A 24,656-nucleotide genomic window follows, 5' to 3' on the forward strand; every position below is an offset into this window, starting at 1 on the left:
ACAGCCTGGCAGCCTTGGGTGGCTTCTTAGTACACTCTCCGGGCAAGCCTTGTTCTCATCTCAGCTCTGATAACAGCACAACTCTTTGGCTTCCGCCAGGATTCCTCCCCAGAACCCCTTAGTAACTGGGTTTACTGCTGCCGCTTTCTGCTTTCCTGGTCCTCTCTCCCCACACATCTCCCGGAACTTTGTTGGTGGAGCTTCCCACACTCAGGATGTGGGCTGTCTGCAGTTTGCAATTTCCACCAAACCCAGGCTTGGTTGTATTTCCAAGTTTCTTCACTTACCAGGGATTTGGTTGCTCAGACATCTGCTGGTCGCCCATACTGTCCTCTACCCAGGGCTAGCTCTAGGTTTGCTTATTCTTGTCTTGCCATCTGTCAGTCACTGTATGATTTACAAAAATTAGCAGAATCCTCTTTTTTTTTCCTTGGAAGCATACACAAAACATTTCATGCTTACAGCAAAAACATAATCTGGAAATAGCTAGAAAGGGGCAAGGTTGTGAGTAGTGAATAATGGATAAAAAGCCAGAAAACAATCAAATTACAATAAAATAAATGCATCTAAGTAGAAAAACACTAATTTTATGGTAAAGAAAACTTGGGAAATAATAATCTGACAAAGAAATCAACAATATAGAATATTAAAACCTTATGCTTATTAGGTTTGTATTTATTTATGATGCTTTGGCATTCTTTATTTTTACTATAAAGTTTCTTCATATGTTTCTTTGTATTTATTCCAAAAATCACTATTTATATCTCTACCAGTCTTTCTGTCTTTAATTTTTTTGAGTAATGGTATTAATTTTACATATTAACAGGATTCAGCGTATTTTAATACCTGCATACAGCATGCACTGAGCAAACCCAGCCTCTCTTGTCTCCCTCTCCCTAACCTCTATTAATCACTGTTCTACACTCAGGCTTTTTTTAAATGTTAACATCCACATGAGAGAGATGACCTGCAGTACTTTTATTTCTGTGTCTGGCTTATTTCACCTAGCATAACATCCTCCAGTTCCATTCATTTTGCTGCAAATGAGAGGATTTCATTCTTCTTTATATGATTCCATATGGAATAATATTCCATTGTGTATAAACACCACATTTTCTTTGTCCATTCACCTACTGACGGGTACCTGGGTCAATTCTATATCTTAACTATTGTGAATACTGCTGAAATAAATATGGATGGGTAGGTATTTTTTTGGTATGCTGATTTCATTTCCCATGGTTACACACCCAGAAGTGGGTAGCTGGATCATAGATCAATGCTAGTTGTTTGAGGAACCTTTACACTGTTTTCCATCATGGTTGCACTAATTTACATTCCTTCCAACAATGTATAATTTCTTTTCTCCATATCCTCACCAACACTTTTTGTTGTTGTTTTGTTTTTCTTTTGATAATAGCCATTCTAATTGGAGTGATATGATTATTGATCCAGCAGAGACTGTGCCTCCCAATGGCTTGCTAGTTCCTCAAGATAGTATATCACTTTCTCATATGCCATCCTTCATCTTGTTATGTATCTCTCATGTGCTGAGGTGATATTTTCTCTACCCTAACTTACTCCATGGTTAGGAATGAGGCCACTGGAGACTTACTCCGATTGTCCAAAGCCCACAGGGATGATTTAAACTAGTCGGTCTTCAACTGTTTACTCTGTCTTGTCTTGTTTTTATTGAAGAAACAGCCAAAATGTTCCTGCCTACACTTATTCCCTGTTCTTCTGCCTCCTGACCCAAATTGGTGCTTTCCTTATGGCCCTGTGTGGCAAGGCATGGACCTTTCTCTTGGGAAATGTAAGTATAAAATTCTTTCAATGGCATCGAATTTGAACTTTGTGTGTCATCACTTGGTCACTTCTATACATTTAAATCTGCCTGGCACAAATCATGCTTGGTTGGAGTTTCCAAAGCCATATGTATGAAATAAATTGGATGCACAAGCTTGAATATTACATGGTTTCTTTTATATGAGAGACCTAAAATACAAATAAAGAGCAAAATAAAAGACAGATAATAGGAAATAGAGAGATCTTTTGCAGAAGAGAAGGGGAACAAAAATTTAGAACGATACATATAAAAGACACAAAATAAACCAAAGCACTAATTATAATCCTGTGACTGTGAAGAGCAGAGCCTGATGAATTTTTTAATTAATTACTTTTATCAACTGAAATTTTTCTTGAAATAATCATAGATTCACATTAATGTGCAATAAATAGCAGAGTGATTCTGCATATACTTTACCTGGTTTTCTGCATGGTAATATTTCACAAAACTACAGTATAATATCACAGCCAAAGTAATGAAATTGCTTCAATAAGGTTAATACAGCTAATCTAGAATTCCTGATTTTTACTTGTGTTTATCTGTATGTATTTGTTTTTATGGTATTTTTATTACCTGTGCAGTTTCCTGTGTCTTTTACCTCAGCCCAGATATCAAATAGTTCCAGTGCCACAAAGATCTCCTGTTGCCCTTTGGTGCACGCTGGCCCCTTTCAGCCAGCGCTCCCATCCTACCGGACATCTGGCACCACTAACATGTCCTCCACTTTAAAGGTTTCTCATTTCATGATGCTATGTTAATGCAATCTTATAATTTGTAATCTTTTGGAATCTCTCACTCCTTTTTTTCACTCAAGAAATTCCTGGAAATTCATTCAAGTTGTTATGTGTATCTATAGTGTTTTCCTTTGTATTTAGTTTTCCTGAATAGCATTCCATGGTAGGGATTACAGATTGTTAATAGTATTAAATAGTAGGGATTATCAGTCTCCTATTTAAGAAGAACAACTTTTCATTATTACAAATGAAACTGCTGTGACCATTTGTGTACAAGATTTTGAGCAAGTGCTAAATTTTATTTTTCCAAGATAAATGCCATTTATTTTGCTAAAATAGATGATTGGTGGGTCATATGACAATTGTCTGCTTAGTTTTATAAAAACTATGAAACTTTTTGCAGAGTGGCTGTATAATTTTACACTCTCACCAGCTGTGCCTATGTGATCAAGTCTTCCATTTTTGCTAGTTTGCTATTTTAGTCATTCTGTTAGTGCACTGACATCTTGTTGCAGTTTTAATTTACACTTCTCTTATGACTAATGATGTTATTTCATGTACTTTTTAACATTTTGTATACATCCTCTGTAATGAAATGTCTACTCATGCCTTTTGCTCATTTTCTAATTTATGTGCTTTTGTTTTTACCATGGAATTTTGAGAGTTCTTTATATATGCTTCCTAGACACTAATCCTTTATCAGATATATAGTTTTAAAATATTTTACTGCAGACTGTACCTTTTTAAAAAAAATTCCTGTACACATGGGCTTTCATAAAGTAAAAGTGTTTAATTATTTCAGGTATTTGAGGCTAGTTCAACATTCAAAAATCAACCAGTATAATCTACCATATCAATAAGCTAAAGAAGAAAAATCATATGATCATGCTGATCAATGCAAAAAAAGTATTTGACAAAATCCATACTCATTTATGAAAAAAATCTCTCAAAATAGAGGGTAGCTTCCTCAATATGATAAAGAATGTATGAAAATTCCTATAGTAGATATTATACTTAATGGTAAAAGAGTGAGTGATTTGGTGAATGTCTGTCTCTAAGATCAGGAACAAAGCAAAGATGACTGACTACATTTGCCACTTTTATTCAACAGAGCTTTGGAAGTCCTAGCTTACTCATGGTGTACAATTTTGTTTTGTACAAATGGGTAAAAAATAGTCAGGAACCCTGGTGGGGACAGGTGACAGGGATACTCAGACCTTAAGCTATGATCTGTTTTGAAACCATTAAGGGGAAGACATGCCTTTTATCTTATTTTTCCTTGCCAACAATGTATGGAATATTCCGTCCCCTAGCCCCTTTCTCTTTTTGCAATGACCAAGTATGCTGTAACAGTAGGGGGGCACCATGATGGCCTCAAGCTTGAGAATAGCCATTAATCTATAGCCTATACAAGGAGGAAATCCTCTAAAATGTGAGGAAATACTCTCAAAAAATGCCATACTTATGATCCAGTGGAAAATTATCATACACTAGCCTCCCAAGTCATAAGATCTTGTCTCTTTCCTTTGTTAAATGGTCGGCTGATCTTCATTAGAGCTATGCTCTCTTCAGCTCCTCTTCTTTTCAAGCTGAAGTCTCTTTCCCATTCTTCCTTTTTCCTCAGTTAAAGCTTCTGCTTGTAAATTCATGCCATTGCCTCAGTTTTGATTTCTATTATTGCTGAAGCAAGTTATGAAGTATGTCTTGTACCCGGTATGTTAATTTAGAATAGAAATAAAATAAGTGATCATTTTAAAGGCAAACTACACATAATTTGTACCTTAAAATGTGGTGGGCCACTGTAGTAGATGCCACAGTCATTTCAAGCCCTCTTCTCCCCAGGTCCAAGTCACCCTGAAACCTATAAAAACATATAATTGCTTTTCCAAAAATGTTCAGGGAAGGGCATCAATGGAGCAAGATATTAGCCATTAAGAAATAAGGGAAAATATGCTAGAGGGTTCTGGGGAAGTTTTGTTTTTTTTTCTGATGAAAAACAGGAAGAATGCTTGTCTCTCTAGTGGCCCCAGCTTTCTAGGAAGAAATGATGCTTGAAACTGTTGCAGCTATCTTGTGATTATGAGGCCATGAGGCCAATGTCCTGACACAGTGGATCAGTTGGGTTACCTGTGCCTCTGGAATCTCCCACCCTAAACTTCAAACAGTGAATTATCTTATGGCTCACACCGATGTTGGATTTCCTGTTCAATGCAGCCAAAAGCATTCCAACTGATTAACTCACTGGCTGAGGTTCAGTACCCTGAGATTCAGGGTTAGCACTGCTGCACATTTTTCCTGGTTCCTTCCTCATTGTGGAAGACTCCTTGTCACAGTGAAGAGCAGTACCTTTTCCATTTCCTGCTCATTCTTCTTACCTAGAATGAGTCAGACATACTCTGTTTTCTCTGAAGGTCATCATTAACCACTTTGAGAGAATGCGACAGCAAATAGAGTAACTAAATGAATGGGTTGCTATTTCAAAATTGGCCTTGTACATCCATGTAAAATGAACATGCTTAATCAATCATTACAGAATGGAGGTAGTGATTTTGCAATAGTATGTCTTTAGTATACAGTCAACAACAAAAGTTTCTTTTGCTGAATGTGCAGTAATGAACAAAGACCAGAAACTACATTTAAAATCATAATCTCACTAAATATTTATAGCACAGAGATAAATTTTTCCAAAGAGTTGCAATTTTATGAACTATCTTTAATATATCTAGGAGGAAAATTTTAAAAATACTAATCTGAGGGCCTGGGAAGTTGCTGAAGCAGCATTGAAATTTTTTCTCAGCAAGAGGCAATCTGAATCGACAAAACCCGTCACACTATTTAAGGTTTGGAATTTCAGAGGAATACTTTTGTGTGAGGGAAAAATAAGCAGACAAAGGACAGGAATAGAAAATTATTGTGCGGAAATGTTAGGACAAAACAACTCTGAAATTCTGTAGCACACAACCTTAAGAACTCAAGAGGAACAAAACAAAGATTGAATCAAAGTGCCCCTTAGAACATGAACATCTCTCCACTCTTTAGGTGCTTTTTTAAATGTGTAGGATAGCATCATTATTACAGTGAGTTTAGATTTTTAAGGACCAGAAAGATATTAGCTCTTTCAGAATAATGGCTAAAACTCAAGTAAGATGAGTCCAAAAAGATACCTATACTCACTCTACTGTTGTTCACTGGCCCTGTAGGAATGCTTTTGAAGTTGGTAAGCTAGAAATCTAGATAGATGATCCATATGTCTGATAATCTCAACCACAGAGTTAGGATTACTTCTTATTTTGACTTCAGCGTTCTTAGCACAGATTTACTCTTTTAGCATAAAATATAGAGCACTGCTCCAAATATATTCTTATTTTTCCTCTAATTTGATCTAATTTTAGATTTTTTAAAAGTCTTGAAGCCTAGAGCCACTGATCTAATGATATTCAGCAAAACTTACATCTGACGTTAAACTTGAAACGAAAAGAGACCTGAGCAAATGTCAACTAAATGTTTATTACTTCTGCAAGATACAGTAGTTTTTCATTTGCTTGAAGATGAAAACTACATACTAGTGTGAGTTAACTAGTGTTCACATAGTGATGTATTATGCTCAAAAAAGGTAAGTGACATCCCATAGTCATAATGCCTAGTATATTTTTGCATATTTCATAAGGTTTTTTGTTTTTGTTTTTATTATATTTAAGAAGTGGTTTCCTTGGAATGCTTCTGTAAAAACAATATGGTTGGTTATTAACCAACTCTTCTTAAGCAATTCCCATAAAAATATAAGCAAACTGGAAAAGTTAGAGATGAACTCATGTGATAAAAACTGGGGGAAAAACACCACCTATAATAGCACCAAGAAAAATTAAATACTTAGGAATTAACCTAACCAAGAAAGTGAAATACCTCTATAACAAAAACCATAATACTCTAAAAAAGCAGATTGAAGAGGACATCAGAAGATAGAAAGATGCCCTCTGATCCTGGATAGGCAGAACCAACATGGTCAAAATGGCCATACTTCCTAAACTCATATACAGATTTACACAATTCAAATCAAAATACCAATAGCATTCTTCACAGAAGTACAGAAAATAATACTGAAATTCACATAGAACCAGTAGAGAACTATAATAACAAAAGTGATCCTGGATAACAGAGAGAGAGAGACCTCACAGTCTCAAATTTTAAGTTATATTATAAAGCTATGGTGATTTTAAAAAAAAGCATAGTGATGGCGCAAAGACATGTAGATCGATGGACTAGAACAGAGGATGCAGAAACAACCCCAAGCACGTTCAACTATTTCATCTTTGACAAAGGGACAAAAACCTACACTAGAGGAAAGATAGCCTCTTTAATAAATGGTGCTGCTTCCACATGCAGAAGATTGAATCCAGACCCATATCTATTAACATGTACTAAACTAAAATTAAAGTGGATTAAAGATGTAAATGAGAAAATAGAAACACTTAATATGCTGGAAGATAAAATAGGTAAATCTCTTGAAGTCATACACATTCGCAAAGACTTTTAGTACAGAACCTCAGTTGCACAGGAAATAGTACCAAAAACCAACAAAGGAGATCATATCAAATTAATAGGGTTCTGCACAGCAAAAGAAACAACCTACAATGCAGAGTATTATTGGTGGGAAGGTAAACTAGTACAACCACTATAAAAATCAGTATGGATTCCTCAGAAAACCAAAACTAGAAATAACACTCAACCCAACTATTCCCCTTCTAGGTATCTTCCTGAAAGAGTTAAAAGCATTATGTTACAGTGATACATGCATACCCATGTTTATAGTATCATAATTCATAGTAGCTACATCTTGGATATGACTTGTATGTCCATGAACAGATGAATGAATAAAGATGATGTGGCATTTACACACAATGAAGTACTACTCTGACATAAAGTAGGATAAACTTGAGTCATTTGTAAGAAAAGTGATGTACTTTGAGGCCATAATGTTAAGTGAAACAAATCACACGTGCTTAAGTATTGTGCCTCTTATATGAGAAACCCAAAATATAAATAAAGAGCAAAATAAAGGACACTATTTTGGACACTGTTGACTTCTCTGAACTCAAGCGCAGAAGATGACTCTTACCATGTACATAAACAGGCCAGCACTTCCTGGGTTCAGTAAGTTTAGACAGGTCCACTCAACAGAGGGTAATAGATAGGAGACCCCCACATAAAAGTCCATCCTATGCTGCCAGTACAGTGCTCTTGAGTTACCTCAACTTGAACAAGGCCAGTGCAGGACACCAAAGGCACTACTTTAAAACACTGTTAAATTGTAGGGAGGATTATTATCTTCCTACTATGGTGCTTTGGGTTTCATATCATTTACATAAAGGACATGTCATGTGGAAAATTATTGTACAATTAATATTCTAGGAAGATGTTTCCTTTCTCAAATAAATTATATGTTTTATTAATGTTTATTGTATTAAGTATTTGTTGAATGAAGGAATTATTCATTAAATGAATATGGAATATTTTTTGTCTTGACTTTTTTGCTCAACTAGAAAACTCAAAGCCAAATTTAATGGGAAATCAGAGGAACTATACTGACATTAGTTACTTGTTCTAGATTCACTTGTAGTTGTAATAACACAAAGAGATCCTTTGTACATTTTATAGAGAGCTTCCTTCCGTGGTAACATTTTTCAAAACTGAAATACAATATCCTAACCAGGGTATGATTCAATCCCCAGGCTTATTCATATTTCCCTAGTTTTACTTGTACTCGTGTGTGTGTTTGTGGATTAAGTTCTCCATCGGTGCATGCCCCTGTATCCACCACTACAATAAAGCTCCTGAATGGTTCTAACACCACGAAAGTCCCCTGCATAGCCACACCCATCTCTCTCCAGTCCTTCATCTGTTTTTGTTTACAAACCCAGTTTTCAACATGTCTTGGAAGTCTGGCAAGAGACAAACAGAAATGATTATTTTCAAAACAAGGTTCTGCCTCCCTACGAGCCTTTTGGGCATGTTAGCTAACCGAGGCAAAGAACTAACAACATGAGGCCTTTCCTAGCAGTGGAAAAACATCTTTGTACTTCGTACTTTTCCAAATTTTAATTTAATCAGACTATTGAGTGCCCAGCACTCCAGGAATGTGCTAGGTTTAGGTGAAACAAAGATGAATAAATGAACTGTTCATCAACAACTGGGAAGTAGAATGCAAAGAAGCAATTGCAATGTGGATATCAAAGTTTCTTTGAGGTATTTGGAGTCTGGTACAGATGAAGGAGCAGACCTGGAGAGATGAAGAGATGCTTTAATGACACTGCAAAATTCCCCATGTCTAAATATGCCTTGAACATTATCTTTACCTACAGATACGTTGGGAGAGGCACTAAAGGAACTATTTGAAAATGTCATTCAAAGAATAAACAAATATAAAGGCTAGTGTATATGTTAGTGAATCCATTCTTGTAATTAGTGGGGAGTTGGTATTGTGGTTCGTTTGTTCAAAAATATTTGTTGAAAACTTATCACGGGCGAGCCTGTCTTCTGGGTGCTGGACATACAAAGGTGATCAAGTCACACATGAAGAACACTCAGCCTATGGGATGTGTAATGAGCACACCCACACACCCACACTCATCACACGGTGTGAGAGGCACTACTGTGGAGGAAGTCCAGAGAGTTAGGAAAGCACTTGGATCATGCCAGCTAACCATGATATGGTGGCAGGAGCAGGGGGTCTCAGTGGATGAGTAAACTAAGTCACAAACATGGTGTGTGTGTAAAGGATAGAGGTGGTAAGAGAGGAAGGGGAAAATAGGACAATGCATGGAAGTCTTTGAGACCAGGGAGTTTAGAGACAAAAGTCAGAATGCTCAGCAAGTAGTAAAAACTTTAATTATTTGAGAACTACAGGAATGGAGGAGCCATAAAAATTTATTGAGCATGTATTGTGTTCCAAATAGCAAACTAGATTCTTTATTTAATTCTCACAATCTTACAACTTAAGGATTATATTTCTGCTTTCTAGATGAGAACCTCAAGATTTAGAGAGGTCAAATAATTCATCCAAAGTCACATCATAAATAAATGATGGATTTAAACTCAGAAGCATCCAAGTTCAACATCCAAGAGCCTCAGTTAACCAGGTTATTTTAATATTTATTTTTATTCCAGTTTTATAATTAAAATAGAAATCATATGAAAATAAATCCTGATAATAGCTGGAATTTTGTTTTAAATGCAGCCAACCATCAAGGGCATGAACTGGGGTCCACATGTTTGGCTCCCATTGAAACCTTTAGTCCTATTCAACTTACAGTCCTCCAACTCACCTCTTTGATCTCTATAAAATACTGGGGAGGTGATACCTTAAATGCTCTCATCATTCTCTTTGTTTTCTTGTTTGTTCCCTAATTGGGCTTCATGAGTGCATGTCCATCACTGTATCGGTTAGAACCTAGGAGAGTGACTGTCATAGGCAGACTGCCCATAAATATCCATTTAATGAATGAATGCATCTTGTACATTAAGGTTAAAAGGAAAATATAAAAGGTGGAATGTGTACCTATGATTAATTGCCTTCAACTGGAAAGTAGGAGTAATTCTAGCTTGCTTTGCACAGAAACTGTAAAACTGAATCCAATGTCATTGTGTATACCAGATCCTCTGAAGATTCCATATACAGAGCAAATGCTGCTGTTTAGTTTTTATGATATGTAAATGACTTTAAAAATATCATCACATAACTGCAATGGCAACAGTTAGGGAACAGGCCCAATTATTATCAGTGTATGGATTGAGAGGTAAGTCAGAGTCTAAAGCAAAGAAGCATTAATGGGATTCTATGAGAAGTTCAAGAGAGACACCAAAGCTCAGGCAATGTCTACTCAATTGATGCTTAGAATAGACTTTTGAGGGCAATTGGCACATGCAAAACATGCTGTGTCTTGGGAGGGGGGAGACTGTCAAAGAGGAAGTAGGTCAGTTTGAAAATGGAGGTAAGAAGTCAACAGTGTAGGATAATGCAGTTCTGTTAACTGTTTTAGAATCACTTTCATTTTCTAGATCAATTCATCCCTGAGTACCCAAATCAGAATCGTTGGGGTAAAGCCCTTGAATGTAAATTTAACAGTTTTATCAGGTTATTTTGATGCACTGAAAAAATAGCGATTCATTAGTTCTTAAATCCTTACAACCCAATAAATAACCACAGTATCAAAAGTGATGAGACTCCTATATGCTCATTCTCTGAAAGGTAAGATGGTACTCAATGAGTTTTCCTAGGAAGATACTATTAGTTCAGGTGATGGGAACCAATTCCTCACATTCATCATACCCTACCAGGAAAGCGGTGTTCACCTTTAGCCTACATGTGCCCTTGCTTCAAAGCTCTCTACTGGGTTCCAGGTCAATGGTCCACATTCCCAGAGTCCCAGGAGCTGGCTCCCACCTCAGGGTGACCACAGGTTTTGCTCTTTCTTCCTTCTGATGTACTTTCTGACTTCTTTTCCCCTGAACCCCAGATTTTGAGTTTTTCAATACCACTGCGTGCTGATATTAACTTATGTTGATTCAACACATTCATGTTTATTAGATCTCTGAATTTTAAAAATGTCAGATTAATTTTTCTCAGATTTGGAACTTATAATAGACAAAGGCTTTTTCATTTGATTTTTCACTGTAGGTTATTCAGAACACTTTTTCTGTGGTATGATGGTAGTTTATTGCTTAGTCAATGAGGAAACAGTGGTTATATTTTGAGGATGAAAAAAAGAAATAAAGACACAGGAAAAACCTACTTTTTTTTCAGACCCAAGGGAAGAGATTTGCAATTTGAAATGTACAGGTCAGGAATCAAATCTCACATTAAGTGGATACAGAGTGATGTGAAAGAAAACAAACAAAAATCTGAAAAGATTGATAGTAATACTAGAGACTTGACAAAATAAAACACAGTACCTGTCTCTATGGAAGAAGGTGATTCAAGTACCAGATTTCGCTCATCTGGCAAAAGACAACTGAATCTGGATTCTACAGGAAAATGGAGGAAAAGATGAAACTATGTTGGCTTTCTTTTAAAGTAATTCAAAGCTCTTGGCCAAATTGACATATCTCTATTGTCAACAGGCAGTTGAAACTCAGGAATCATGATTTCATTTAAGAAAAAATGGGAAAATGACCAAGTACCCTGACCACGAAAGACAATGACATAGATTTTAGCTTTGCAAGGAAATTTCCTCGCAAACTCTATGGCCCATTTCTGTCTCTGAATGTTAGACATATCCCCTAAAATAGTACTTCTTACAAAAATAAAACTCTTTTCTCACTCCAAGTATCTTGGCATCTGAGTGTTATTTTAAACATGCTAAAAAAAATAGTTAATGCTATTTACAACAATGACTACCATGTTGTGGGCTGAGATAGTTTCCTTCAAACTGTCAAGAGGGGAACAAGGGCATCACATAAATGCTGGGAAACTCACCAAAGGGACAAGTCCTGCTTGGGCTCCAGGAGATCCGAAAGGCTGCCAACAGTTATGCAGGGGCAGGGGAGTGTTTGGGGAATGTGAAAAAGGAGTCTTTAATCCAAAAGTTCTTTTAACCCAAAGTTTTTTTAAAGGTTTGAATGTTAATAATAAAGTGGCCCAGCTCAATTATTTCAGCTACCCTGGCCTAACTCTCCCTACTAGTAAGCAAGAAGCATATTTACTAGTTGCAGAACTTCTCATTGCTCTCAAAGGCTTGGCACTGGGTGCCTGATACGCTTTTATTTCCACTAACTGAGAAAAGGAAAATGACAAAAAGAATGTGACATGAAAGTCACAGAGAACTTGCATTGATTTGGGGCCCAATTATTCTAAAGGCAGACTTGTGTATCCCTGTTTTCCTTCCTTCTGCCTCATCCTTTGTGAATACTGAAGACTTACTGCTTTTTCCCATGTAGGTTCAGTGTGGCTGGAACCTTAAGAGCTGAAGGCAACTTGCTGAGCTCCAGGCATAGACACAGAGGTCTCATTGCCCACATCCTCGCTAACTCCTCCTGTCCCCACTGTGCTTACAATCACAGGAGTGGGAGACAGTCTAACAGACTGACCTGCTGCTCCTTGGGACCACCTGCCTCAGAAACATCAGAGAAGCTTATTAGAATGCAGCAGCTTGGGTCTCACCCTGGACTTATAATGGGGAGCTGGGAATCTGGAATTCTGATAGGCACTGCAGGTAATTCTTCATACACGTAAGTTTAAGAAATATAGACAAAGATGCAAGGTCTCAGAATGTAACTCTATCGGTTTTTGAATTAAATAGAGAAATTTTTTAAAAAGGATAGCATCTGTTGGCTGTTAGAGTTTGGAAAGTGAAAGGTCAAGTTGCAAGGGAGAACAGTATTTTGAAAAGATGCAACAGAAGGGAAAAGGCCAACATAATCCCTAACTTGACTGGTGGTGTAAAGTCTCACCATGCCTTAGTGAAACTATTAGACTGGCTTTAATATGAGTCAAAGTGTTCTGGATTTCCTGCTAAGAAATCATAAGTCGTGGAGATGCTACACAATGACACAGCAGGACAGCCTTCTCTGCTAAAGTTCATTATCTATTAAACTGTGGAATGGATGATAATTTTTGAATCCATATTCATAAAATAAGGCTGGGGTGAAGCTCTAACTGTTCTCAATCCAAACTCCAGTCTTGTGCTGCTGAGACCATCAGGGCTCTATTTCTCCTCCGTGCCTCATTTCCTCCACTGTGAAAGGAAAACCTCCCTAGTGCCAGCCGTACATACCTTTAAAAGTGCTAGGGAACATTGAGCAGCGAAATAAAAACATACAAGCAGGTAGAAAAAAAATAATCATTGTTAATCATTTCACAATATCACTACAAAAATTAACACTGGACTGACTGGTGAGGAGAAGCTGAGATGCTTAGCTAAAGTCTGGGGATAACTCACGGCCTTGAAATACACACACTCTGCATATCACCTATTGCCACAGGCATCTAAAAATCCACTGTTCTCTGAAATGTCATGCAACTTTCAGGAGTTTCCACATAGTCCTGCTTAAAATGACTGTGTGATGGGCTACAATTTTTCTCATTTTATTTTTGATCTAATAAATTGTGATGTTTTTTATTTTATATACGTATAAACAGCATATATAAATGTGCATGTATATATGTATTTATATAAATATGTGTATATACATAAAGGTTCTGTTTAAAAGTATGTATTTATTCTGAATACACATATATATAATTGAACACATATATAATTATATAATAATATAATTTCCTTTTAATTTAGGTCCACAGGATTTAAATAAGGCTTTGTATGCTGTACAGCTTCTGCAATGTAGCAACAATGATATTTCAATGCAACCATTGCATACACAGAAGCACTGACAATACATCTGACTAAGTGTGTCTATTTCCATGGTACCTGTCACCATGGTAGCAGAGCAGCACTCTTCCTGGAACAATCGAGTTAGTAATATGCCTCTTGGCTACTGCCTCTCCTGAATAAATGGGACACTTTCTGTGTGTTTTCTTTTTTTAAAGAAGTCACAAAATCCCTCCAATAGAGGCAATTGTTAGATACTGCTTAATTGTGCTAAAACCAAAATAATAAATCTTCTTCCTCTCCATACCAGTCATAGAAATATTTCTAAAAGAAATCAGACAAAATGTACAGATATATATTATGCTTTGAACTCCATTTTAAGATTTTGATGAATAAAATTTACAAGAAAAGAAGCAGCAATTCTTGCTTATAAGGTAGAAGAAAGCAAGATATGGAGAAAGGAGACCACAAAGTTGTAACTTTAAAATTATACTTTTAAGAAAATTAAAGCTCCAGGACACAAAGTTACTCAAGATTACAATGACTTTTCTTCCCTTCCAGGCTTCTCACTCTTTTTTTTTTTAATTTTAAAATGATTTCTTAAATTTATTTATTTTTTTAAACATAACACAAGGAAGGTGTTAAAACTGGTGTAATAGATCAATAGAATAAGTTTTCCAGATTTTGGGAGGGATGAAGAGGAAGCTATTCAGAACCCTTCACCAGAATCTCCCCAGCTTGATCACAGTGGATTAAGGATGTGCTTTGTGGATGTGGTTAGTCAATGACACCAGCTTGATGGATCTTTCTTTCTGCACCAAGTCCCATTGAGTTATCTGGTCCCCTTGGCTGACGAAGAACCATTAGGCGAGGAGCACTGGCATCATCCATGGTGATGTTCTTCAAGCGATTGACCAACAGATCAGGTCGAGGGGCTGCACCAGCCTTGGGGCCCTTGCAGACTCGCCACACATTACAGGCACTGCATTTGCCAGTGCGCTGGTTAAGAATCACCGAGAACTCCACCTCGTCTCCTGCCTGTAGCTCAATGCCAGCCTGACCTTCTTTCACATGGAAAAAGAGCTTCTTGCTATCTCCTACTTCACAGTTAATGAAGCCAAACTGATCGTTCACACACTCCACTGTGGCCCTACGCAGGGGTGTGATGTTATAGGCCACAGTCTGTGCATTTTGCCCCAGGACGCACAACTGGAACTTAACACTCTCCCCTTCTTCAGGCAATCCCCTTTGTTGGCCACCCCAACTATACCAAATGGATACACCTCACCTTTCATATCCCCCTCCTCCACAATCTCAGTCATTCCTTGATACTCAGTCTGTGTTGGATCAACACTCCTCAGAGGACAAATGACTTTACCCGAGAAGATGGTGGGATCAGCTTCCTCAGTAATACCATTCACTGAGTGAGTTTTGTTTACTTTTTCAGCGCTGACTTTGTTGCCTTTGCCTTTGGACAAGCTGTATTCAACCAAGTCCCCAGTTCCAGGCTATCAGCATCACCAGAGAATTCACTGTAATGGAAAAAGGTGTCCTTATCGGGATTGGCTGTTTCAATAAATCCAAAATTATCTTTCAGAGTTGCCCCATAACCCAAGAGTGTCTTGGAATTGGAGTTGTCACCTAAGCAGGTTGCAATCTGCTGCCTAGGCCTCTGATGTCACTAATACTAAATTCAATCTTATCTCCTATCTGAGGAGAAGTAGAACCTTCCACATCCTTGGCTTGAAAAGCAATAGTCAGTTTCACTCCACAATCATCATAAGCAATAATGCCATCCTCAGCCTCCTTCTCCTTGGCTTTGTTAGGGCTAGTGGTTTCAGGATTAGAAAAAGTAGATTCCAGAAAATGATGATCTGAATGAGAATGGAATGAAACCGTGTCCTTGGGAAGTTTTTTCATCATAATAGCATTATCTCTTTGGGCAGAGAGCATATCAGGAACCACAGTAAACTCTACTTCATCTGCAATATGAAGCTGGTTCCCATCCAGAATTTCACTGAAGTGGGAGAACATACGAGCATTCCGATCCACACACTAGATGAAACCAAACCCATCTCTCACGGCAGCGATTACACCCATTTCTCTGGCTTCATTAGTGAACTGAAATCTATTTGATAGAACTTCTATGTTGGTTGCTCGTTCTAATTTGTCACATCGGTCTGTTGAAATATTAAACCTAACATGGTCACCTTCCAGCAGGGTCACCTTGGATTTTGTATCTTTATCTCCAAAAGGAAGTTCTTTAGGAATCACAAAATCAACTTTGATTCTTCCCGGTAGTGGGTCATTCTGGTTTTTACTGGGTACTTTTGGGATAACTTTGGTTACAGTTCCCTCAAAATGTTCAATGCTGATATCTTCAAAAATGACTGTTCCTTGAGGCAATAATCTGACATCTGTTGCAACTTCTTTACCATTTCTGTCCTTGATTGTGAATTCCACATCATCTCCAGGTTGCAAGGTTTCCAGGTCACCTTTAAACTCACTGTAGTGGAAAAATATCTCTTTTACCACATCACCTCTTTCAATAAAGCCAAATGCCTCCTTCATGGCACAAACCACCCCCTGGCAGTGGGCTTGTTTCTTTTTCAACAGCATAATGTTACTAGCACTTACAGCACTGGTATGTTTATTGTTACCAATTACAAAGTTTATTTTTTCTCCAGTTTCCAGCTGAACATTCTCTTCAACATCTTCAGGGGTGTAAGTCAGGTAAAACACTTCTTCTCCATTCGTTCGTTCTTCAGGGTGGATTTCTGGTTTTATCTTCACTAGTTTAATAGCAATTGGTTTGCCAGTCCGCCGGTCAGATGAAACTTCAAATTCAACATCATCTCCTGCTTTTATGTCCTGCAGGTTGCCATTATATTGTGAACAGTGGAAGAAAAGTCTACCTTGACGTTCTGAACACTGAATAAATCCGTAAGAGGTTAACAGCTTTTCAGTAACCCCAGTTTCACGAAGTGCTGCTGAAGTGCCACTGGGGAACCCATTATGTCCGTTGTGGTGGAGAAGGTTTGGATCAAAGCTCATCTCCCAATGATAATCAAATATTGCACTTTCAGTAGCATTAGCTGATTCTTCTTTTTCAGCACATTTCAAAGGGTGAAATTTGCTAGTATTTAAAAAAAAAAAGTAAGAGAAAATGATCTACCAAGCTAATAAAGAATACAACTGCTGCTGCACCGGGCAATCTCACAGTACAGCACTGAAGAAAACAAAGACTACTAGCAGCGTTAGGAAGTGCTCTTTCAAAGCTGTTGAGTAGGCACGAACTTCTTGTTTCAGATCAAGTGTTGTGTCTTCAATTTAAGTGTACCCTTCTTTGGTCTTGTTGGTTTTTACGAGGTTTGTTTCTTGCCTGATCTGAACTTGAAGCAGCAGTTTCAGGTGGTAAAGTCTGTTCTGTTACACTTCATACCCAACAGCTCAGCGCCCCCTCTCCAGCGCCGCCATAAGCAGCACAGCCCAGTACGTAGGGATAAATCTCGCTTCTCTCCTCTCACTCGTAATTTTCTAAGCATCTTTCAGATCTAGCAAGTCAATACATTTGACCTGTGTTTTTCATGTGTTACTACAAATACATAAATTCTAAGGACCTCCACTTTCAAAGAAACAGTACCATTAAATGGATACCAGATCTCCAAACTTCAAAAAAATATAAGCAGCTTACACTTTCACCTAGTTGACAAAGCCAGTTTTTGCTTTAACTCACAAGTGAGCAACCTAACCTTAAGGAAACACACACTAATTAAGGATAAATAACTCAGAAGAAATAAGCGTCCTAGATCGTGTCCTGAGGGTACCTCATCCAGACCCCCACTCCAGACCATACTGCCTCTCGCCTTTGAGCACCTGAGCTTCTTTCTGAGTGTGGACTTTAAGTCTGCTTAATAAATCTGCCTGTGTCTCTCACTGATGATTCCTGCAATTCTTTTGTGTGTGGTCAAGAACCTGTTCCGCGAGGCGAGCCGAGGTCCCCATCTTTTCTTCAGGGTGACCTTGCCAGACAATGTCCAGTGACATCCATATAAAGGCCATCTTTACACGAATTTGAACTGATCAGTGCATTTACTGAACAATAAAACACAAGATTAGTTTCAATTCCCAATTTTCCAATGAATCCAAATTCAGGCTTTATAACATGCTTCATACTTAATATTAAAATACGGACAGAAAAAGTACTGGAAAATGTGTTGAACTTTGGTTGGTAGCTATCCCAGGTGATGGCATTGTGAATGAGCTCTTCTGTCTTTTATACATTTCTGTACTAGTGTGTGTCCATCACTAAACTTCCTCATCGTCTCTATCTTCACTGCCTCTTTCGTTTGACCATGTGTCCATAATTTAACCTAAAACCTATCTTACCACCTGCACATTTATTGAATACAATTTTGAATTCTATATGCAGTTATACATCCAATACTGATTGGGCATTATGTTCTAGGAACAATTCTTAATTTGGATATATGAACAGATATGCTTTCTATTAAAAAGTCCATTAGTTTGCTTTTTTTTTTGGTACTGGGGATTGAACTTGGGACCTTGCACTTGTGAGGCAGGCGGCGGAACCACTGAGCTAAATCCCCAGCACTTTGTTTTTAATTTATTTAGTTCTTGACTGATTTTTTTTTTCCTCTCTGGGTTACTATGCCTCAATAGAAAAAAAATTCTATTTTCACAATCATCTCTGTACCCTCAGCTTGTGGTAAAAGTAGGTACTTAATATACTTAATAAATGTGTTGAACCCACTGAAGCAAGAAGTGTTCTGGGGTAAACAAAAAAAGAAATGACACGTTACAAGTATGTAAATAACTCATACTTTCCAGTGAGTAATGTTTGATTCTTCATAAGAGAGGAATACAACAATTTATGTTCCTGTGCAATAAGATCAAACATATTCATAGAGCACATGATTCAGCAGTCCTTAAGAAGTGCTTTGGAGGTAGGAATGGATAATTTCTCAGTTCTCTGATAGTCCTATGAGTAAAGTGGCTGATCTATGGCGCGTGTTTAGCTCTATCACAGTCTCTTCCACAAATAGCTTTCTCACCCACACTGTACTTATTTGCCTAGTGGAAATCTTACTTGTGGGGTTATTAGCATTGAAGAGTACAAGCAAAAAACAAAAAACAAAGCAGTATCAGTTTGATTTGTGGCTAAGGGTGTGGCTTGGTTCTTGGCTGATGTTAAGAAGTTAACTGACACAAAATATTCAGTGACACTGTGTAGTTACAAAGTGAAACTACCAACCCATTCTCCATCACCTCACCCCTCTTCTGGTTTTATATTAAGGTTTATTCTAAACTTAATCTTACATTCTCTTTCTATAGGAAATCACTAGTTGGAATCCCCTCTGTTTTTTCACTGAATAAATACATTAATCAGTTTAAAGATTGTATGAAGGTGGTAATTAATTTTCATAAATTAACAACTGTGACTTAATTTCTGATTTAAATGTTTCCAAATCACCCTTGGATAAGGGAAGTGAAAAACAGCACATATGTAATATGGTTACCATGGAAAATATACTGCAGATTTGAAATGATATAAATTCAGGATAAATATCCATCAAGTTAGTAAGCACTTAGGACTAGGATTTTTCTTTTTAAATTTTCTTTTAGTAAACTGAAAGACATTTGACCAGAGCATGTTTCTCTAGGTTCCCAAATACTTTCCAAAATACACTTTTCTAAGATCCATTCATTGTAAGATTAAATGTCACAAATGATGGCTTTTAACCACAACTTCTGAAAACTTTCTTTGTTCTTCAATCAGGTGAGCCAAGTTACAAATCTATTTATTCATTTCTATTTCCTGAAAGTTTAGATACTCTAGCTCAATAGCAGGTCCCTTAAAGGACTCCTTTCTCTTGCTTTAGAAAAAGCAAATATCTTAATCTCTTTGGTTTCAGGTACTTGCCCTTATTAGTCAGAGAAGTGTTTTTGGCTTTTGTTTGCAATGAAAGAAAACTGTTGATCCATCTAATCTGCTCTTCTTTGGTTTTCTATTCTTGTCAAATCCAACTCCCTTCCTATGTTCACTATGAAGAGTATCCTAGTGTTTCAATCGTCTGGCTGGTTCCTATAATTAAGTACTGGCTCAGTGTTAGGTTCTTAAAAGTAACAGTTTTAGCAGTGACTTCCAGAGGCTCAGAAAGTCCCTGCAGCTAACAAGCAATCAAAAAGATAAACATTATACATTTACTTTTCAATGGTGCAGGCACATAACTGAGAAAGACTGTGAAAGACTGAATTTTAGTTAAAATAGTCTTGTTTCTCTTCCTTCCGTCTTCCCTCCCTTCTTTTCTTTTTTAAAGTTTTCCTTAGTCTACCCTACTTTCTTTAGTTTCTGGTTTTTCTTTTTTTAAAACTTATGGTGGTTACTCTGATTTATTTAAAATATCTACTTTGCAACTATTTCTAGTTTTGTTAATTTTAGGTACTATCTGTTACACAAAAATAAAACCTTTAGTTAATTTTCATCACCACTCATTTTCTTTCTAGTTACTGATTTTTCATATTATTTTTAGTCCCAAGATTTATAAAATTTAACATTCTTTTCAAGAGCTTTAATTTGAACTTCTCTACTTTATCTACAGTGTGATTCTAAAATTTATGGTATTTATAAGATTATAGTATGATAAGTACTTAAATAATAGTCTATAGATTAAAATACATTGTATATAATAGTGGTATATAATAATATCTAGTAAAGAATATATAGAGAGATATTTGATAGTATTATGGCTATTTAAATAATATTTACAAAATAAAAAGTTATGTTTAGAATCAAAGGGAAGACTAATCTCATATCATTAAATACCTCACTGCTCAAAAACAACACCTTAAGCATTAAGATCCAATAAATTCTTTACTCATTTCTTTCCAACTTTCTTCACTCATTATAGGTCATGTAAAGTTACTGCTCCTTTATATATTTTTTATTTCCTCTTGCTTGAATTTGCTTTTGTTTCATTAAGATAACTATATATATATATATGGATATATATATATTTCAGTTATATATAACTTTTGCATAAATAGTGGTTTGGTTTCACAGTCTTTGCTTCACATAAACCCAAACCCACAGTGCTGCTCTGAGGCGCACATCATGGTAAGACTGAGTCTCATCTCCTAATCTTCCTGATGGTCACTCTGGAATCTCTAAACACGTCTTTCTCCTTGCAGTCCCAAAATGGCATCAGATCATGTCTGGCTGTGCTGTGTGCTTCCTTCCTTCTACTTCATTATCTGATAGACCCACTGAGCACAACGATTCATGTCTTCTAAAACTTATGGAAATTTTCTTCTTAAAGAAATGTGGCATATTGATTATGATGACTTCTTCCCATCCACTGTTCCCTGATTCTGAAACTCTGGTCAGAAGGTAGGCTTCTCAGCACAGGCTCCATGACTTTTTCCTTTTTTTCATCTTTTAAAGTCTTCTTGGAGAATTCTTTGATCTTAAATGAGGATCATCAACTTGGTCTTCAGCCTTATCCACCAGCCTTTATTCAGTCCAATCTCCTTGGAGTTTTTCAATTATATTTATAATTTCCAGGAACGAATTCTCCTTTAACCTTCATTCACAGGAGCTTGTGTTTATTTCGCAGTTGGAATACCTTTCTCTGGCCATTAGCAATTATCAGGTATAGCTTAATGTTTAAATACTTGCATACATTAGTATTTAAATCAAGTTAAACATGTTATCTCCTCAAACATTTATCATTTTTTAATTGTGAAAGCTCTCAAAATCATGTCTTTTAGCTTTCTGAAATATGCAGTACATTTTCATTATCTATAGACACCCTATTGTGCACTAACTAGCACCCCAGAACTTCTTGCTCCTGTCAAAATGTAACTTTGTATCCATTGATCCACTTTCCCCACCCCAGAACTTCTTGCTCCTGTCAAAATGTAACTTTGTATCCACTGACCCACTTCCCCCACTCGCACCTCCCTAACACCCTCTCCAGTCTGGGGTAACCATGATTCTAATCTCAACTTCTGTGAGACTTGGTTTTCTTTTATATTGTTGTTTTTTCTCAAAAACCTGATTTAAAAAAAAAATCAGATTTACATCTCAGTAAAGCCCCTTATGAAATTAAATTTACTAGAATTTGGTGATTTTTATCATGATCTTTACAAGAAAAGGACATCATTGACAAAATAGCCTGGGTACTCCTGAATGGGTATGTTTTCCTAACAGTCAAGTTTCCCAATAAGGGAGTGATTCTTGACCTTGATTACATCTTAGTATCCTTAGTATATGTTTTAGCAATGCAAATGCCCAGCCCCATCCAAGGCCGAGTAGATTAGGAGTAGAGTCCAGACATCATATGCAGATGCATCACATGCAGTTTCACACCCCACAAAAGTCAAACAGAACATTGATGGGCTGGAGATGTGGCTCAGCGCCACAGTGCCTGCCTCTCATGTGTGACTGCTTGTACACTGGTATCACTAGTTCATATTTTCCAGTGCCTATATAAATTATTATCTAAAAATATTTTTCACCATCTGAACAGGAAAATTGGAGGGAAGAGTTTGCTGTGTTGTCTTGAACTGAAAAGCCCCTCTGAATATGTGCATTGTTTTATTAGACCCTATCTGTTCCTGGCTTTGCTATAAATTAACTGTAATACTGAGCAAATCACTTAACATTTTGTGTTGGTGTCCTTCATTTTTAAAGCAAAGAAGATTAATAAGGAATTTCCCCTACCATTAATATTTAAAGATGATAAAATTTTCTTTTAGTAATCATAAGAATCTGTCACTATTTGAAAATCAGTGTCTTGGATATGATGTCCAAATATCTGTCTAACGTGGAAGAGAAATATGTGCATGAATTATCCAACGAGAGCTATGACGGCTCCTCACTTTTTCACTTACACAAGAATTTTATAGGGACAAAAAAACACTGGTAAAGTGACAGCCTTTGCAGTTTGTTAGTTACCGAATGTTCATTGAGAGTCTCTCTCTTAAGCAGACAAAAGTGTTGTTCTCTTCCATTCTGTTGACGAGAGTCAACCACTGTGCAGAATTTGATTATCTACTTTGGAGAAATAAATAAAATAGGGTTACATACAAGAAGGTAATCACATGGTTACATTAGATCGAGTGCTCACAGAAGACCTCTTTGAGATGAAATGTAGGCTGATGACAGAATATAAGACAGAGCCAGCCTTAAAAAGATCAGGAAAAGATGGAATTCTGGGCAAAAGAAAGAGCTAGTGCAAATGCCCTGGGGCTGTAATAAACTTGGTGTGCAAGAGAAACATGGAGAAAGTCAGGGTAGTCAGAAGATGCTGTTCAAAGAGAAAAGTGGTAGAGAATGAAGCCAAGGAGGGGCACAGTAATGAGCCCAGACTTTGTTCTGAGACCACCAGAAGACAGTGAACGGTTTTTAATTTGCGGCTGATGTCTGAATCATGCTTTGCAGCCACCAAATGGAAAACATCATGTAGGAGACAAGAGCAGAAGCAGGGAGGCCACTAGGGAATAATGAGCAAACTTTGTAGGTGCTTGCTACTGACAGAACCTTTATCCCTCTCAATTCTCATGTTGAAATACTAACCCCCAATAGGATGATACTAGGAAGTGAAGCCTTTGGGATGACACTGGGTCATGAAGGCAGAGGTCTCACGAGTAGAATGAGTGCACGTGTAGAATACAGATGAGATCTTCCTGTCTGTCTGCTCTCTGCCATTGGAGGATAGAAGATGCTCACCTACAAACCAGAGAGTGAGTCAGACCAGACACCAGGTCTCTTTGCAGGTTGACCTCAGCCTTCCCAGCCTCCAGAGTTGTAAGGAATACATTCATGTTACAATAAAGCAAGAGAAAGAAATAAGATATAGAGAACTGTAAGGGAAGAGATAAAGCTACATTATTTTGTATATGTTATGGTCATCCATACAGAAACCAACCTCCAAAGACTCAGAAGATGTGTTATGGAACTAATATACAAATTTGGCAAATTTGTCAGATATGAGGCATACATGCATATATGTGTGTGCATTATACACAAAGCATTCCTTTCTACTAGCAATAACCAGTGAGAATATGTTGTGGCATTTATAACAGCAATGGAAACTACTGAAATTAATTTAGTAGGTGGAACATCTTTAAAGAAATTTTAAACTTCATTTAATGGCCTAAAAAACAGACTCAACTGTAGGGGTACATGAATGAGAAACTTAACATTAGAACAACACTGATTCTCTCCAGATAAATATATCAATCCAATGCAGTTCTAATAAAAATTTCAGTTTTTGGTGGGGAGAAAACAATTGGAAAAATTTATTCTAAAATGTATATCCAAGAGTAAAGAACCATGTAAAACTAAGCCAATTTTGGAAAGGAAAAATAAAAAAGATTGTAGACTCATCTTAGCCAATATTAAGACAAGGAATAATAACAATAACAAATGAGGGACAGGAAAATAAACCAATCAACAGAAATAGGAGCTCATAAATAGACCCACAAAAGTAAAAACTTGACAGGTGATAAAGGAGGTGCTATAGTCCAGTAGAGAAAGGTTAAATTGTGCAAGAAATTATACCGAGAAGTTGACTTAGGTGGAGAAAAGAATGCAAAGCTGGGGTGCAGCTCAGCGGTAGACCTCTTGCCTAGCGTATGTATGGCTCTGGGTTCAATCCTCAGTACTGCAAAAGCAAACCAAAAGAATGTCAGACTCTTAATCAATCCATCATGTACTCAAGGTAAATGACC

At 37.0% G+C, this 24,656-nt stretch overlaps 1 protein-coding gene and 1 pseudogene across 3 annotated transcripts in view; both read right to left on the reverse strand.

Moving 5' to 3' along the window:
* The window catches only part of Rtn1 (reticulon 1), a 252,876-nt gene that overhangs the window by 69,974 nt on the left and 158,246 nt on the right, over positions 1-24,656 (reverse strand). The window lies entirely within an intron of this gene.
* On the reverse strand, positions 1,670-23,702 carry LOC147822729 (cold shock domain-containing protein E1 pseudogene; annotated as a pseudogene). The gene has a single exon (XR_015444982.1). The product of XR_015444982.1 is annotated as a cold shock domain-containing protein E1 pseudogene (transcript).

The sequence above is a fragment of the Heterocephalus glaber genome, unplaced genomic scaffold (genome assembly GCF_053883595.1).
Source record: "Heterocephalus glaber isolate CG9 unplaced genomic scaffold, H.glaber_assembly_v1.0 deba00001608, whole genome shotgun sequence".
In the NCBI taxonomy this organism is placed as follows: Eukaryota; Metazoa; Chordata; class Mammalia; order Rodentia; family Bathyergidae; genus Heterocephalus; species Heterocephalus glaber.